A 14,996-nucleotide genomic window follows, 5' to 3' on the forward strand; every position below is an offset into this window, starting at 1 on the left:
GATCAGAATGGAAGATACTTTTTCAGTTTCCAATTACCTTGGAACTTAAGTTCCTACATACCAGTAACACAGTTTGATTTACAGTTCTTATATACTCTTTTAGTCACGCACTTTAGATCCTATTTTTTTCTCTTGGTATCTTTTTTGGGGGTTTTGTAGAAAATTACATAATGTCTGTTTTCAGACTTTTCTATTGTCCTGTGAAACCATTTAATATTTACTTGGAAGCACTTCTGCTGATGTGAGAGTGCACACATTTGCCTTTCAGAATTGTTTTGTGATGATTCTAAAAAGCCATGTACATTTACAGTAGTCTGAAAGGAAGCATCTGTGAGAATACATCAAACTGTTCTGCTGCTGATATTGAAAAAACATCTTTCAGGAAATATCTTGTGTCCATTAATATATGTTCCTTGTTTTTCACTTATTTCATCCAGGGCTATGTCACACAGCATGAATGCCATTTTACATTGCTAAGCTATATTCCCACATTAAAGCAAACTTTTTATTTTATGCTTTATCTTTCAGCATATTTACAGCAGAATTAATTTCAATATTTTATTCACAGTTCAATCACACTAACATCTTTCATCATTTTTATCCCTGTCTCTTTTTCTTTCATCCCAACTACTGCTCCTCCAACTAACCCATATCCTTAATCCTCTCCTACTAATACCACTCCTTACCCACCTCATCTTAACTATCTACCTACTGTTATCTCAACTTCTGCACTATCAGAACTTTTTCTAATTATGTCTTTCTTGAATATTTCTGCTTATACCCTTTCTTCTCCTCTATTTCCTATCCATGCTGTAGTGTCATCCTCCTCACTAATGCCAATATACATATAATTAACCTATGTGTGTTATCATTACTCTTCTTTCTCTAGCTTTTACTTATTAACATGTCTTTGACTTATGTAAAATTATATAACTTCTAAAAATTATCTTTACTATTTGTCTCAATACTATCTGAAAAGTAATGCTTACAATATTTAATTTTCATTGTTGGTTATTGTAAATATGTCCCAGTAAACAAAAGACAATAAATAAGAAATAACACTTATACATGAGTTCTGTTCTGTGACATTTCTGTCTTATTCTGTATTGTCATTGCAGATCATATTGGGTTTAAATTAAATGTCATGATTCTCTTTAGGAATGTATCTTCCAGGCTCTTACTTCAGCACTGTTGTTAGATTTTAAGAGTTTTTAGCCAAGGAAAGACCCATATAGCAAGGCATTTATATTCTCTGTTCTTTTCCATCCAGTGAGCTTACAAACATTTTAAGCATCTTGGAATTTACTGTTCTTTTATGGTACACAGTCACCACAGTGGCTTAAAACCTAACAAAAACCCAAACCAGAGAGTGTCACTAGAAATTTAAATTCAGGTAGTCTATCCAGAGATTCTGAAAATTAACAGTAATTCTGAGTATTGAAAAATCTTAAATAAATGCTGTGATGCCCGTGCTCTGGCCCAGCAATCAAGGAGCCTCAATCATCACTACTGACACCAGAGAGGGCGTCTCATATATGAGGAAAGGATAACAAATACACACAGTAAAGTGCCATTTCCCTTAAGAGCACACAGAGATCACAGTCAGTCCAGGGCTGGTCATTCCCTTGATCTCCAGGTCCCCAATAAGACTCCCCACTGGCACAGCTATATGATCCAGATCTCAGCCAGCTGGGCAAGCTAAAATCTCCACCACCCTCTCTGTCCAACCAGTGCTTCATGTCCCTGCCCAAGTAGCTGACACACACACACTTTGAGATAAGAGTTTATATAACCACACAGATACTTCTGGGGAAGGCTGGCACAGGTTCTCCAGCTGTGCCCCTTTTACCCAGACTATATGGTAGAAATCCCTGCCACCACCCAGCTAATATTTATCAGCTGCTCAAAGGCCCTAAACAGGGTGTCCAATTATTACTGTGCACTATTATTATACAATTGGTAGTATAACTAAACAGTCAAGGCTTATTAGAGTGACTTGGTACAGGATCATTATATACATGTAATGTACACTTAGAGCTTCACTTATCTCTACACAAAACAGCCACAGTTGAAAGGTTTTAAAATATTTAATAATAAATAATTAAAACCACAAGACAATACTTTCTACTACACAGTACTAGTCAAGAGTTCAGAGATCACACAGAAATACTTAAAATAATTCAATAGTACAGTTCTGACATCACAGAAAAACACTTAGGCTAACCTTTCTAGTTCCTAGCTATTTCTAAAAGAAAGCACATGTCTAAGATAACTTACATATGAGCAAGACAGTGCTATGAGTTGGATGGTCAAGACAAAAATGCTTAATGCCTTCTGATTCTCTCTGTTTAAATTGCTATTTTCAGTGTTGATTCCCATTACATCATTTCACACTTTCCTGGTGTTCCCAGGCTAACAGATACTACATAATTGTTATCTTGCACCTGCAGGAAACTACAGCCATAAAAGATATTCCACATTTAAACTCTAGTAATTATTCCTTAAGTTAAAACAATAGGCAGGATGCTTCACTCCAGACTCATCAACTCCATATTCTAACTTCAAAGGGACAGACATGAAATAATTTTAATTTCAAAGGACAGATAAGAAATGCTTGACTTAGCTTTCTTTACAGCAGAGGGCAATGTTGCTATATTGTTTTAAGTTCAACATTTCACAGCATATTCTTTTATTTAAGAAAACAAGCCTGTAGTTCAACATTTACATTTATAAATGACAGAATTATCTGCACAATTTTATCTGGCTAGGCTGGCAGCCTTCACATTTCTCCCCCCTGGAGAACTCAAGCTAGTTTTTCAAGTGACCCTTGAGAAATGCTGCTTAAGAGGGTCAGGTCTATCTGAGTAAACCTACTCCATTCCCTGCCTTGAGAGCCCATCAGCATTGGCATTGCAATTCCCACTGCGGTGCTGCATTGACATATCATATGCTTGGAACCCTAGGCTACATCTTAGTAACTTGTCATTTTGCTGGCCGGCTCTGTTTAACCATATTAGGGGGTTGTGATCTGTCATAACAGTGAATTTCCTTCCATACAGATAAGGCTGACGTTTCTGCAATGCCCAAACTATGGCTAGACATTCCTTTTCTGCAGCTGCATAGCTTCCCTCCCTGGGTTGGGGCCTACGACTGAAATAAACCACTTGGTGCTCTTCCTCCTCTGGGGAAATCTGGCTCAGTACAACCCCCACCCCATGATTTGAAGCATCCACCTGCACAACAAATTATTTGCTGTAATCTGAACTGGCTAACTCAGGGGGTCCTGCCAAAGCTTCTTTAAGCTTCTGGAATGCCTGCTCACATGCTGGGGTCCACACTACCTTATCTGGCCTGTTCTTACTTGTTAGGTCTGTGAGGGGAGCAGCTATGGTACAATAACTGGGGATGAACTTTCTGTAGTACCCTGCTGTCCCTAAAAATGCCCTCACCTGCTTTTTAGTAACAGGTGCAGGCCATGCCTGAATAGCTTCCACTTTGGCAGGTTCTGGCCTTATCTTACCACTCCACACTCTATGTCCTAGGTAGGAGACCTCTGCCATACCCACCTGACATTTGCTCAGCTTAATGGTCAACCCTGCCCTTGTAGTCTGCCCAGCACCTCCTTGACATGCTGAAGGTGCTCTGGCCAGAAACGGCTGTAGATGGCAATATCATCTAGGTAAGCAAAGGCAAACCTTTGGCTCTTACTAGGATATGATCTACCAGCCTCTGGAAAGTCACTAGGGCATTCTTCATCCCAAAGGGCATTTTTGTGAACTCATACAAGCCAAAAGGAGTCACAAAGGCTGACTTCTCTCTAGCACTGGAAATCAAGGGCACCTACCAGTAACCCTTGGAAAGATCAATGCTGAAGTAATGCTTCAGCTCCTCGGCTATTAGCGTAACGGCTTATGTTTTTCTGTGGCTGCAGGGCTTATCGGGTCCCAGCTTCCGAGTCTGCTTTATCAGTGCTTGGGCTAGTATTATGAACTGAGCGTATGCTCAAAAGCCTAGTTGTATCTGCTAAATTGTAATACAGCACTGTTAAATCACCAAAAGAACACAGCCTCCCCATTTAACCTAATATATGCTAGTTTTTCACTATCGTGGGCACATGGCTTACAACTGTCCTGCTTAAATGCTAGCTCGTTAAGTTGCTCAAGCAAAGACTGTACATATATAATTCCCACTAGCCTCTCTTATAATTAACTACCTTAGCTTACTGCCCTCACCACTCAGAACCTAGCTCCAGTTGGTTGTATTCTTTCTAGTAATACCTAGCTTGACTGTTGCATACTGCTTAAGACCTTTCTCTAATTGTATGATTACTGTGTACCTATTGCTAGCTTGAATATATGCTGGGATGCCCTACATTCCACCTGCTAACTTTACAATGAATGTTTTCTAATGTCTGCTTGAATAGATGTCGGTATGCTTTGCTTTGTATCTGTACATGTTGCTATGAATATTTTTCAACTGTTTGTATGAACTAAAATCTACTGAGTACTACCACTACTGTATTTACTACCTGTTAACTTGTTTGACCTGCATGCTTGTCTGCACTACCCTATTCTGAATATCTCTTTCGTACCCCTTCACTATTTTTTTCCCCTTGTCCCCACTGTTCCTAGGTTTGAAACTTCTATCCTACACTAAACCTTGAACATACCTACTTGGTGAAAGGACTCCCTGCAGACCAAATCCATTCATGTCTACTATAGCATAAAGACTTGCCATCCTGCTTAATTAACCCTGTTCATTAGGAGGCAAGAAAGTATGTGTTAAAAGTGGTATTATTTAAACACTTGCTTAATATCTAATGTACGTACTATATGCTACCTTAGCCAGGATACCCAGCAGCCATTCTCTCCCCTCTCTATCCCCTAGCAATTAGATCCTTTATCACTTCTGTGCTGTCTCCTGAAACTATTCTTTAAGAGCCTTCCCTAACCCTGATATATCTCTCTGCTCACTTGCCTCTGTTGTTATTACTCTAACTGACCACTAGATGGCATTCTAAACTAGGACAGTACGTAACTCTTCCATTCTTCCCTGATCTCCATAGCTTTTTAATGTTTCTGTCCTAGGCTTGTGAACTGTCTTTCTGCCCTATCTCTCCCTGCTACTCACTGCTTACTTTGCTTTGCTACTACTTACCTTCACGACCAATATTACCTATCCCCCTTGACCTACCCTGTCTCAACTAAGGAACTCAGTAATCAACTGCTTACTGTTAGTTTTTGGCTGACTGGCTCACTTACCTGTCTGAACCCGCTCTGTTCGCCCTACGGGCTCACTCCGCTCCCCTACCCTGCCCCCAATTCCCACCTGCTCCAGCACATCTACATTTATACCTAACAAACTCCTCCTATCAAACCTACTATCCAATCACAGTCATCTTCCAATTACTCCTCCCCTATTCTCTAATCAGAGAGCACGCCACCTCTCTTTCCCCTCCCACTACTACTCCTCCCACTACAATTTTCCTATACCCCTATACACTCATTCTTCCATTATTCTTGCCTACAATATCTAACTCTCTCCATTCCTTTCTAGACCTTCCCTTCTCAACTAGCATTCCACATTATTCTTCTCTTCACTGTACATTACCCTACCCTATCCTAACATGCCCTACCAACTCCCCTTAACTATTCAACTCCCTAGCTCCCTTCTCATCTTACTAATACCTCTGTATCTTGCTACTTCTTACTCCCATAATGCTCCTCCATTCCTCCCTCCTACTCAAACTATCCCTAACCCCCAACCACAACCTCTCCAACTCCCTCACTTTCACTCCATATCCTCCTCCCTTATTCCACCCAACCTATTGCATCTTTTTCATCACAAACTATTCTATACCTCAACTAAAACTCTCTCTCTGAAACTTCTTCTAAACCCTAACACATACCTACTATACAAACCTTACAGACCAAAACATATCACCTACAATGTCCTAGCCTTATCTGGAGACATTCATCCTAACCCTGGCCCTTGCCTCAGCACAAACTACTCCATTCCTCCACCCTCTTCCTCACCTACAACAAATAACACTACCCACCCTTTCTCTTCTCCTCCTACTTCCCCCCCCCCCCTTAGCACTCTGAAGGTCTTCACTATGAATGCTCAGAGCCTTAACAACAAATGTCACCATGTACAAGCCTTGATTAATCACAATCAACCCGACATCCTAGCCATCTCTGAAACTTGGCTAAAACCCCATATCACTGACTCTGAAATATTACCTCCTGGTTATCATATCCTCAGAAGTGACCGTTTGAACAAAAAAGGCGGAGGCTCTGCTCTAATTTACTCCAATCTTCTCTCTCTAATTCCTCTTCAAATCCCTACCCCTAATTTCAAAAATTCCGAAATCACAGCAAGCCTTCTCCGATTAAATAAACATAAAAATATCTGCTTCATTTCCTTATACATCTCCCCAGGCAACAATATCTCCACCCTTGAAGATATTCTATACTGGGCCTCAACTCAAATAAAATATGAAACCTATATTCTAGGCGATGTCAATATCGACTGGAATAAAATTAAGACACCATCCCCCTCACTTTCCATTAACCTTCTAAACTTCACCCAAGTAATCTCTTCAACTACTCGCCCTAACAAAAATCACCCCCCAGGGTCCATCTTAGATTGGATTCTAGTCTCCCATCCAAACAAAATCGCTCTCTGTGGCACTATCCCTGACACCTTCAGTGACCATCTCCCTGCCTTCATCCATCGATCAAGTAGCTCCATCCAATACCAACATCTCTACATTCAAACTCGTAACCTCAGCAACTTCAACCCCTTAATTTTTTCTAACATCTTTAAACAAATTAACTGGCAACCTCTAAATACCCTCCCACTCGACAATGCTGTTGAGGATTTTAACTCTATCTTCCTAAATACTCTTAACTCCCTAGCCCCCCTAAGAAATAAGCAAATCAAAACTAATTCTGCACCATGGCTGACCAAAGAAACTAAACAAATTATGCGTCACAAAGACAAATCCTGGAAGCTCTATCAGAAAAATAAATTGTCCTCTACCTTACTCCTATATACCCAACTTCACAACCAAGTAAAAAAACTTATTACCAAGGACAAAAAACACTACTATAATAAACTTCAGTCCAATAACAATAAAAACCCAAAACAATTCTGGAAATCAGTCAACTCCCTACTTCATCCCGGATCTCAAAACAACCCTTGCCCTGACCCTAATCTATCTGACAGTGAACTGAGCTCCCACTTCAATACCTTCTTTACTGAATCCATAGCTAAGCTAACCAAAACATTCCCTAATAACAACCCACCTAACTCCCCTTTCACTTCACCCAACAACCCAAACAACAATCCCCTCAATTTTCATCTCAAATCTGTTTCCACCACTTTTATAAAAAAGCTTCTATCCAAGCTAAAGCCATGCTCTAATGCCCCTGACAACATTCCCTCTTCCTTCCTCAAACATGCAGCTGAAGGTATCGCTCTCCCAATTAGTATTCTGATTAATAGATCCTTAAATGAGTCATACGTACCAAAACTCTGGCGCTCAGCCTACATCCTACCTCTTCACAAAGGAGGGAAAAACACCACTATTTCTAACTTCCGCCCCATCGCCCTACTCTCTCCAATATCTAAAATTCTAGAAAAATGTGTCCACCACCATCTTTTAACTTATCTAATTCAAAATCACATCCTAACACCCACCCAGCATGTTTTCCGTCCTGGCCACAGTACCATAACTGCCCTACTATCCTTCCTAGAAACTGTCAATCAAGCACGAGACTCTGGACTCATTGTATCCACAGTACTGCTAGATCTTTCAAAAGCCTTTGACACCATCTCCCACACTCACCTTCTTCATCATCTGGCTAATCTCAATCTCTCCCCAAATACTCTTTCCTGGTTCTTCAGTTACCTATCAAGCATTCAAATGGAAGAACTCTTTCTCTTCCTTCTTGCCTACACCTACTGGCATTCCTCAGGTGTCCATCCTTGGACCCATGCTTTTCAACATCTTTATAAATAACCTTCACACCTTCATCCCTGACACCACAGTCATCCAATACGCTGATGACTCTACCTTGGTCTGCTCTGCCCCAAACTTTCCTGAACTACTGACCAAAACCCAATTAGCCTTTACCACTACAGAGAACTGGATGCACCAAAACCACCTTTCTCTCAACTCCAATAAATCAAAAATACTAATTTTTCTCCCCTCCAAGGTTTCCTCTTTGGACAAACACACTTTCAATGTCCTAAGCCAAACTAACACTGCCATTGAAGTGGTCCCCTCTGCAAAACTTCTTGGTATTACCATAGATGAACACCTCAAATTTGATCTTCACATACAACAAAACATAAAGAAAACCCACCAAAAGCTAGGTATGCTATATAGGAACAATCACTTTCTTTCCATCTCCACTAGGCATACCCTGGCAACCACCTACCTTCCCTTCTATATGGAGCCCCTCTTCTAACCAATTTGTCTGTTACCAACACCTCTAAGCTCGAAGCTTGCTATAATAAGATCTCTAAATTTGCCACCAAATCCAAAACATCATCTCAGCACTGCCTCAGCCTTCACTCTCTGAACTGGTTAGAACTCCCTAACCACCTAGACTATCTACAACTAACCACTGCTCACAAACTAATATTCTCCCCTGATAAATGCCCAGCCTTAAAGGACATCCTTCCTCCATACATCCCTAACAGATCACTGAGATCTGAACACCAAAACCTAATCTCCATTCTTAAACCCAAACGACCCGCTGGCCAGCTTTTACTCTCCTTTTCTCTAGGTAAAAAATGAAACTCTCTGCCTCCTTCACTTAGGACTATACCCAACACTGAATCCTTCAAAACTCAACTTTTTCTTCACCTATCTTCCAAATGGAAATGCTCCTGCTTTCACCCCACTTCAATTCTAGTGACTCCCTACTAAGCTCTCCTTACCCCCACTCCACTATACTATCATACTTATTCTTATTTCTCAAAAGATCCATAACTAGCAGACTTTATTTGATTACAAGCATGTAAATATTGTTTCATCAAAAAAAAAAAAAAAAAAAAACACTCTGTCGTCAAGTTGTTAAACTGTCTCATAATGTATATTACACTCTGCAACTCTCGAATGTATGAACCCTACTATTGTATTTCACTTTGTAACATTTATTTTCTATTTTGCAACCTATACTGTATGGTATTTCACTTTGCAACCTTTATTTGCATTTTGTAACCTATATTGTATTATACTGTTCATGGAGCTTTTCTCCCCGGGCCTCCACTGAAAATGGGCACTTCTTGGCCCAGTGGACTTCCCCGGTAATCAAACTGAAAATAAATAAATAAATAAATTGTAAGATACGTGGCCCCACCCAGCTGCTCTAGGGCCTCATCTGTCCTAGGCATTGGGTAAGCATCTGACTCTGTGTGACTATTTAATTTCCTGTAGTCCACATAGAACCTGGTGCTGCCATCATTCTTTGGCACCAGCACCACTGGGGAGGAGCAGGGACTGTTGGACTCTTGAATCACCCCTAGTTCCAACCTCTTCTATACCTTCTCCCTCAGTGTCTGTTTGACTCTCTCAGGCACTCTATAAGGGGCCTGCCTAATAAGCTTTTGGGATCCTGTATCTACCTGGTGCTGCACCAGGTGGGTGCACCCTGGTTTCCTAGTGAACATGTCCCCAAATTCCTGCAACACTGCTTGGATTTCTTGTACCTGAGTAAGAGATAGCTGCTGGGACACTGCTACCCCTTCCACTGAGGTGTCAGCCTGAGCCTTACTGAGGAGATCAGTCCCCAGATCTCCCTCAGACTCCTCCTGCAATCCACTGCAAATGCTCAGCACAAAGAAATGCCTATCATGGTAAGGTTTCATCATGTTAACATGGTACAATTTGTGTCCCTGCCATCTGCCTAGTAGTTCCACCATGTAGTTAACATCACTTACCTTTCTTACCACCTTGTAGGCTCCCTTCCAAGCTGCTTGCAGCTTGTTGTGTCTGACAGGAATGAGAACCATTACCTGCTGCCCCACAGCATACTCTCTAGCTCAAGCATTCCTGTCATACCACACCTTTTACTGTTGCTGCACTTCTGCCAGGTTCTCCTGGGCCAAGCCAATGAATTCCCTGAGCCTTGTCCTGAGGTTTAGGACATATGCCACAACAGACTCCTTGTGAGACCTGCACTCACCTTCCCACTCATCTCAAATTAAATCTAGAGGTCCCCTCACCCTATGCCCATACAGCAACTCAAAGGGTGAAAAACCTGTGGATTTCTGGGAACTTCTCTGTAAGCAAACAGATGGTGCAAATATTTGTCCCACTCCCGCTTAAACGGAGCTGCAAATGCCTGTAGCATGGACTTGATTGTAGAGTTTAACTTCTCAACAAGACCATTAGTCTGGGAATGGTAGGGGGTGGTTTCATGTGCTTCACCCCACAGGACTTCCACAGTCTAGCCAGCAGGTCTGACATGAAATTGGCACCTCTGTCAGTCAGTATTTCTTTTGGGAAACCTACCCTGCTAAAAATCTCTAACAAAGCAGTTGCCACCTTCTCTGCATCAATGGAAGACAAAGCCACTGCCTCAGGGTATCATGTAACATAATCCACTACCACTAGGATATACTATTTCCCTGTGGAACTTGGGGTACTCAGAGGATCCACAATATCCATAGCTACCCTCTGAAATGGCTCCTCAATCACAGGCAAAGGCATCAAAAGAGCTCTCACCTTGTCTCCTGCCTTGCCTACCTTTTGGCACTGCTCACAGGTCCTGCAGTACCCTGTTACATCTCTGGAAATTACAGGTCAATAGAGGTTCTGCATAATACACCTCTTTGTATGTTTTATGTCCATATGACCTGCAAAGGGAATATCATGGGTTATGGCTAGAAGCGCCAGATGGTAGGCTCTAGGCACTACCAACTGCTGTACTTTCTCACCTTCTAGCCCTCCCTCAAGGGTCCACTCTGTGTATAGTAACCCTTTGTCCCAGTATACAGATTCCCACTTTTCTTGAGAATTAGGTGTCTCCCTAGCTACATGCCTCAGGCCTTGCAATGTAGGGTCTGAGAGCTGAGCCTGTCTCAACTCTCTCCTTGTAACTCTTCCCAGCTCTCCTTCCACAGGATGTCTGGCATCCTCTGACAGTGATGCCTCACTGTCAGCCTGGGTACTACTACTCACCTCTACCTTTGCAATCACTCTGTCCAAGGGAACATCAGTACCCACAAGCAACTGTGATTTGCCTTTAGTCTCACTGCTACAGAGTAGCTCCCTCCCTGAAGTAACCACCTCACCAGTCCTGGCTGCACGTATGCAGTCTGTCTGGGTTTCCCCCAGGCTACCAGACCCACATGCTTCTCTCCAAGCCTGACTATGTGTAACTGCATAAGCACATGGTATTGCCTCATACAAATCCTTCCCTATCAGGACATCTGCAGGATGGTAGTTCAGTACCCCTGTTGTCTCAAGACAACCTACTATTGGAATTTTGTCTTTCCCACTTACTGGCTCCCTCACCTTTGGTTCCCCACCTTGCCTCCATGGACACCTGTATGCTACATGGCCCCACTGGTTGCATTCAAAACATTTAACCCTAGCTCCTGGACGTGTACCTAGACTAGTGGCTTCCCCTGCTACTGGCAGATTTTGTTGTGGCAGTCTGTGCTGCCCACCATGGGTTCCTTTAGACCCATGAGCAGTACTGGGGGTCCCCTTCCTGTGCAGGGCTGCCCTGCTTGCCAGGTATAGGTCTCCCTTCTTCCCCAACTCACCTGAAGTAGTACATTGTCTATCAGCTAACCAGATTCTCATGTCCTCAGGCTAAGTGATAAAGGCTTATTCACTCACCAAAAGGTCTGCCAGCCCTTCAAAAGTGGTGACCTGACATCCACTCACCCACCTATGGAAATAAGTGCTCAATCAGGCAACATATTCACACACACTTTCATCTGCCTTGCGTCTATGCTCATGAAACTTTTTTCCTATACGTTTCAGGTGATAGCTTAAAAAACTCTAATAGGCAATTTTTACAGCAGTATAATCAAAACATGCAACATCAGACATTTTAGATAATAGAATTACAGCTTTACCATGGAGTAAGGGGGGCAGGACCATACCCAGAGATCTTGGTCAACTTCATACTGTTTACATACCCTCTCAAACATATGAATGAAACTATCAAAATTATCCCCCTCTTTAAACTGCGGAAGAAATGTACTGACCTTTTGTGCTTCTGGGGTCCAGTTACTCCTTTCCCCACTACCTCCATGACTCTGGCGAAGAGTCAGCATCTCCTTCTCATGCTGCCTCTGCCTCTCCTTTTCCTCAGCCTGCACACATAACAGTTTCTCATTCTCCTCATTCTCTAGATACCTCAGTCTCTCAGCTGTTTCTAATTCCACACGCCTGGCCTCCAACTCAAGTCTCTTTAGCTCCAGCGGGATTTTAAGTCCACTGCAGAAAGGTTGAACTGACCATTCTCTGAGGGTATTATATCTCCACTGCCAGTCTGATTGTCCTCCTGGTTGCTGATTTCTGATGCAGCTGTAACCAAGGCTGTAATCAGGTCTGCCTTAGTCAGTTTTCCATGCATCAGTCCCCTAGCCTGGCACATCTCCGCCAGCTGGCTCCTTGTCAGCTTTCCATACTCCACTGCTGACATGCTGCCTGTTCATCCTGACTAACTAAGCTAACAAAAGAAATAAAACAATTGTGATTTCAACTCTGAGTATTCACTACGTGGCTGATATTACAAAACACCTTCAAAGCTCACTGTACACAAGTTACAGGAATTCAATCTACCCACACCACTACAAGACAATTAGTATTTGCCAACTAATTAATATGTGATGTGGATATCCCACCATTGCCAAACCACAAATGTGATGCCCATGCCCTGGCCCAGCAATCAAGGAGCTTCAATCCTCACCACTAGCACCAGAGAGGGCATCTCATATATGAGGAAAGGATAACAAATACACAAAGTAAAGTGCAATTTCCCTTAAGAGCACACAGAGATCACAGTCAGTCCATGGCTGATCGCTCCCTTGCTCTCCAGGTCCCCAATAAGATAACCCACTGGCACAGCTATAGGGTCCAGATCTCAGCCAGCTGGGCAAGCTAAAATCTCCAGCACCCTCTCTGTCCAACCAGTGTTTCATGTCCCTGCCTAAGTAGCTGACACACACACACTTTGAGACAAGAGTTTATACAACCACACAGACACTTCTGGGGAAGGCTGGCACAGGTTCTCCAGCTGTGCCCCTTTTACCCAGACCATACAGTAGAAATTCCTGCCACCATCCAGCTAATATTTATCAGCTACTCAAAGGCCCTTAAAAAGGTGTCCAGTTATTACTGTGCACTATTATTATACTATTGGTAGTATAACTAAACAGTCAAAGCTTATTAGAGTGACTTGGTACATGATCCTTATATACATGCAATGTACTCTTGGAGCTTAATTTATCTCTACACAAAACAGCCACAGTTGAAATGTTTTAAAATATTTAATAATAAATAATTAAAACCACAAGACAATACGTTCTACTATACAGTGCTAGTCAAGAGTTCAGAGATCACACAAAAATACTTAAAATAATTCAGTAGTACAGTTCTGACATCTCAGAAAAACACTTAGTCTAATCTTCCTAGTTCCTAGCTATTTCTATAAGAAAACACAAGTCTAAGATAACTTACATATGAGCAAGACAGTACTGTGAGTTGGATGGTCAATACAAAAATGCTTAATCCCTTCTGATTCTCTGTGTTTAAATTGCTATTTTCAGTCCTTATTTCCATTACACCCTTTCACACTTTCCTGGTGTTCCCAGGCTAACAGATACTACATAATTGTTATCTTGCACCTGCAGGAAACTACAGCCATAAAAGACATTCCACATGTAGACTCTAGTAATTATTCCTTAAGTTAAAACAATAGGCAGGATGCATCACTCCTGACTCATCGACTCTAAATTCTAACTTCAAAGGGACAGACATGAAATAATTTTAATTTCAAAGGACAGACAAGAAATGCTTGACTTAGCTTTCTTTACAGCAGAGGGCAATGTTGCTACATTGTTTTAAGTTCAACAGTTCACAGCATATTCTTTCATTTAAGAAAACAAGCCTGTATTTCAACATTTATATTTACAAATGACAGAATTATCTGCACAATTCTATATGGCTAAGTTGCCAGCCTTCAGAAATGCAAATAAGTCTTATTTTCTGGGGAATTAGAATGCATTAGGGATAGAGAAATCATTTTAGGTCAAAACAAAATAATCAATGCTTGCTACTCAGTAATCAAGATAAGGCAAAATGTCTGTCTATAGTATTCATTTAAAAAAGATCATTCAGAATGATGGGGCAGTTTTTTTCACCTATTGCACACTCACAAAAGTGACAACTGCAGTTTTTTTTGAGTAAGCAGTGCCTTGCTACATATAAGCCAGTTGTAGTTTGCTCTGAAGAATCATGATTAGTCTGCAATTACTGCCTACTCATGTTCCTTTCATATATAAGCAAACATACACACACTGTTATTAATAGTTACATTTTCTGCTTAGGAAACTGTATAAACAATAGATATCATAAACAGGGTGGCTTTACTACACATTGTTATGACAAGCAGCTGCTGGCTGTTTTTCGTGGGTGATCATGGCCATAATTCTAATCCTATTCAAATCTCTGCAGTGGAATGGTTGTCTTGTCTTGCCTCTGTAGCTTCCCTCTATGGGACACAGTTGTTAGTCCTAGAATGCCTGATAGACTGTGGGTGACTCTAACCACATATGGAATGGACAGTTCTTTTCACAGGTACTTTGCCACTAGATTTATTGATGTATATGCCTTTTCAGAAGTCCTGATGATCAGCTCCATAGTACACAGAGATGCAGTCCTGACTATGATTAAAGGAAAACTCCACCTTCTCCTATAGCTGAACTCAACCTTAGGTTGTTTTTCTCCCTACCATATGGTT

Source organism: Protopterus annectens, chromosome 9.part0 (assembly GCF_019279795.1).
Source record: "Protopterus annectens isolate FY-2018-M chromosome 9.part0, PAN1.0, whole genome shotgun sequence".
In the NCBI taxonomy this organism is placed as follows: domain Eukaryota; kingdom Metazoa; phylum Chordata; order Ceratodontiformes; family Protopteridae; genus Protopterus; species Protopterus annectens.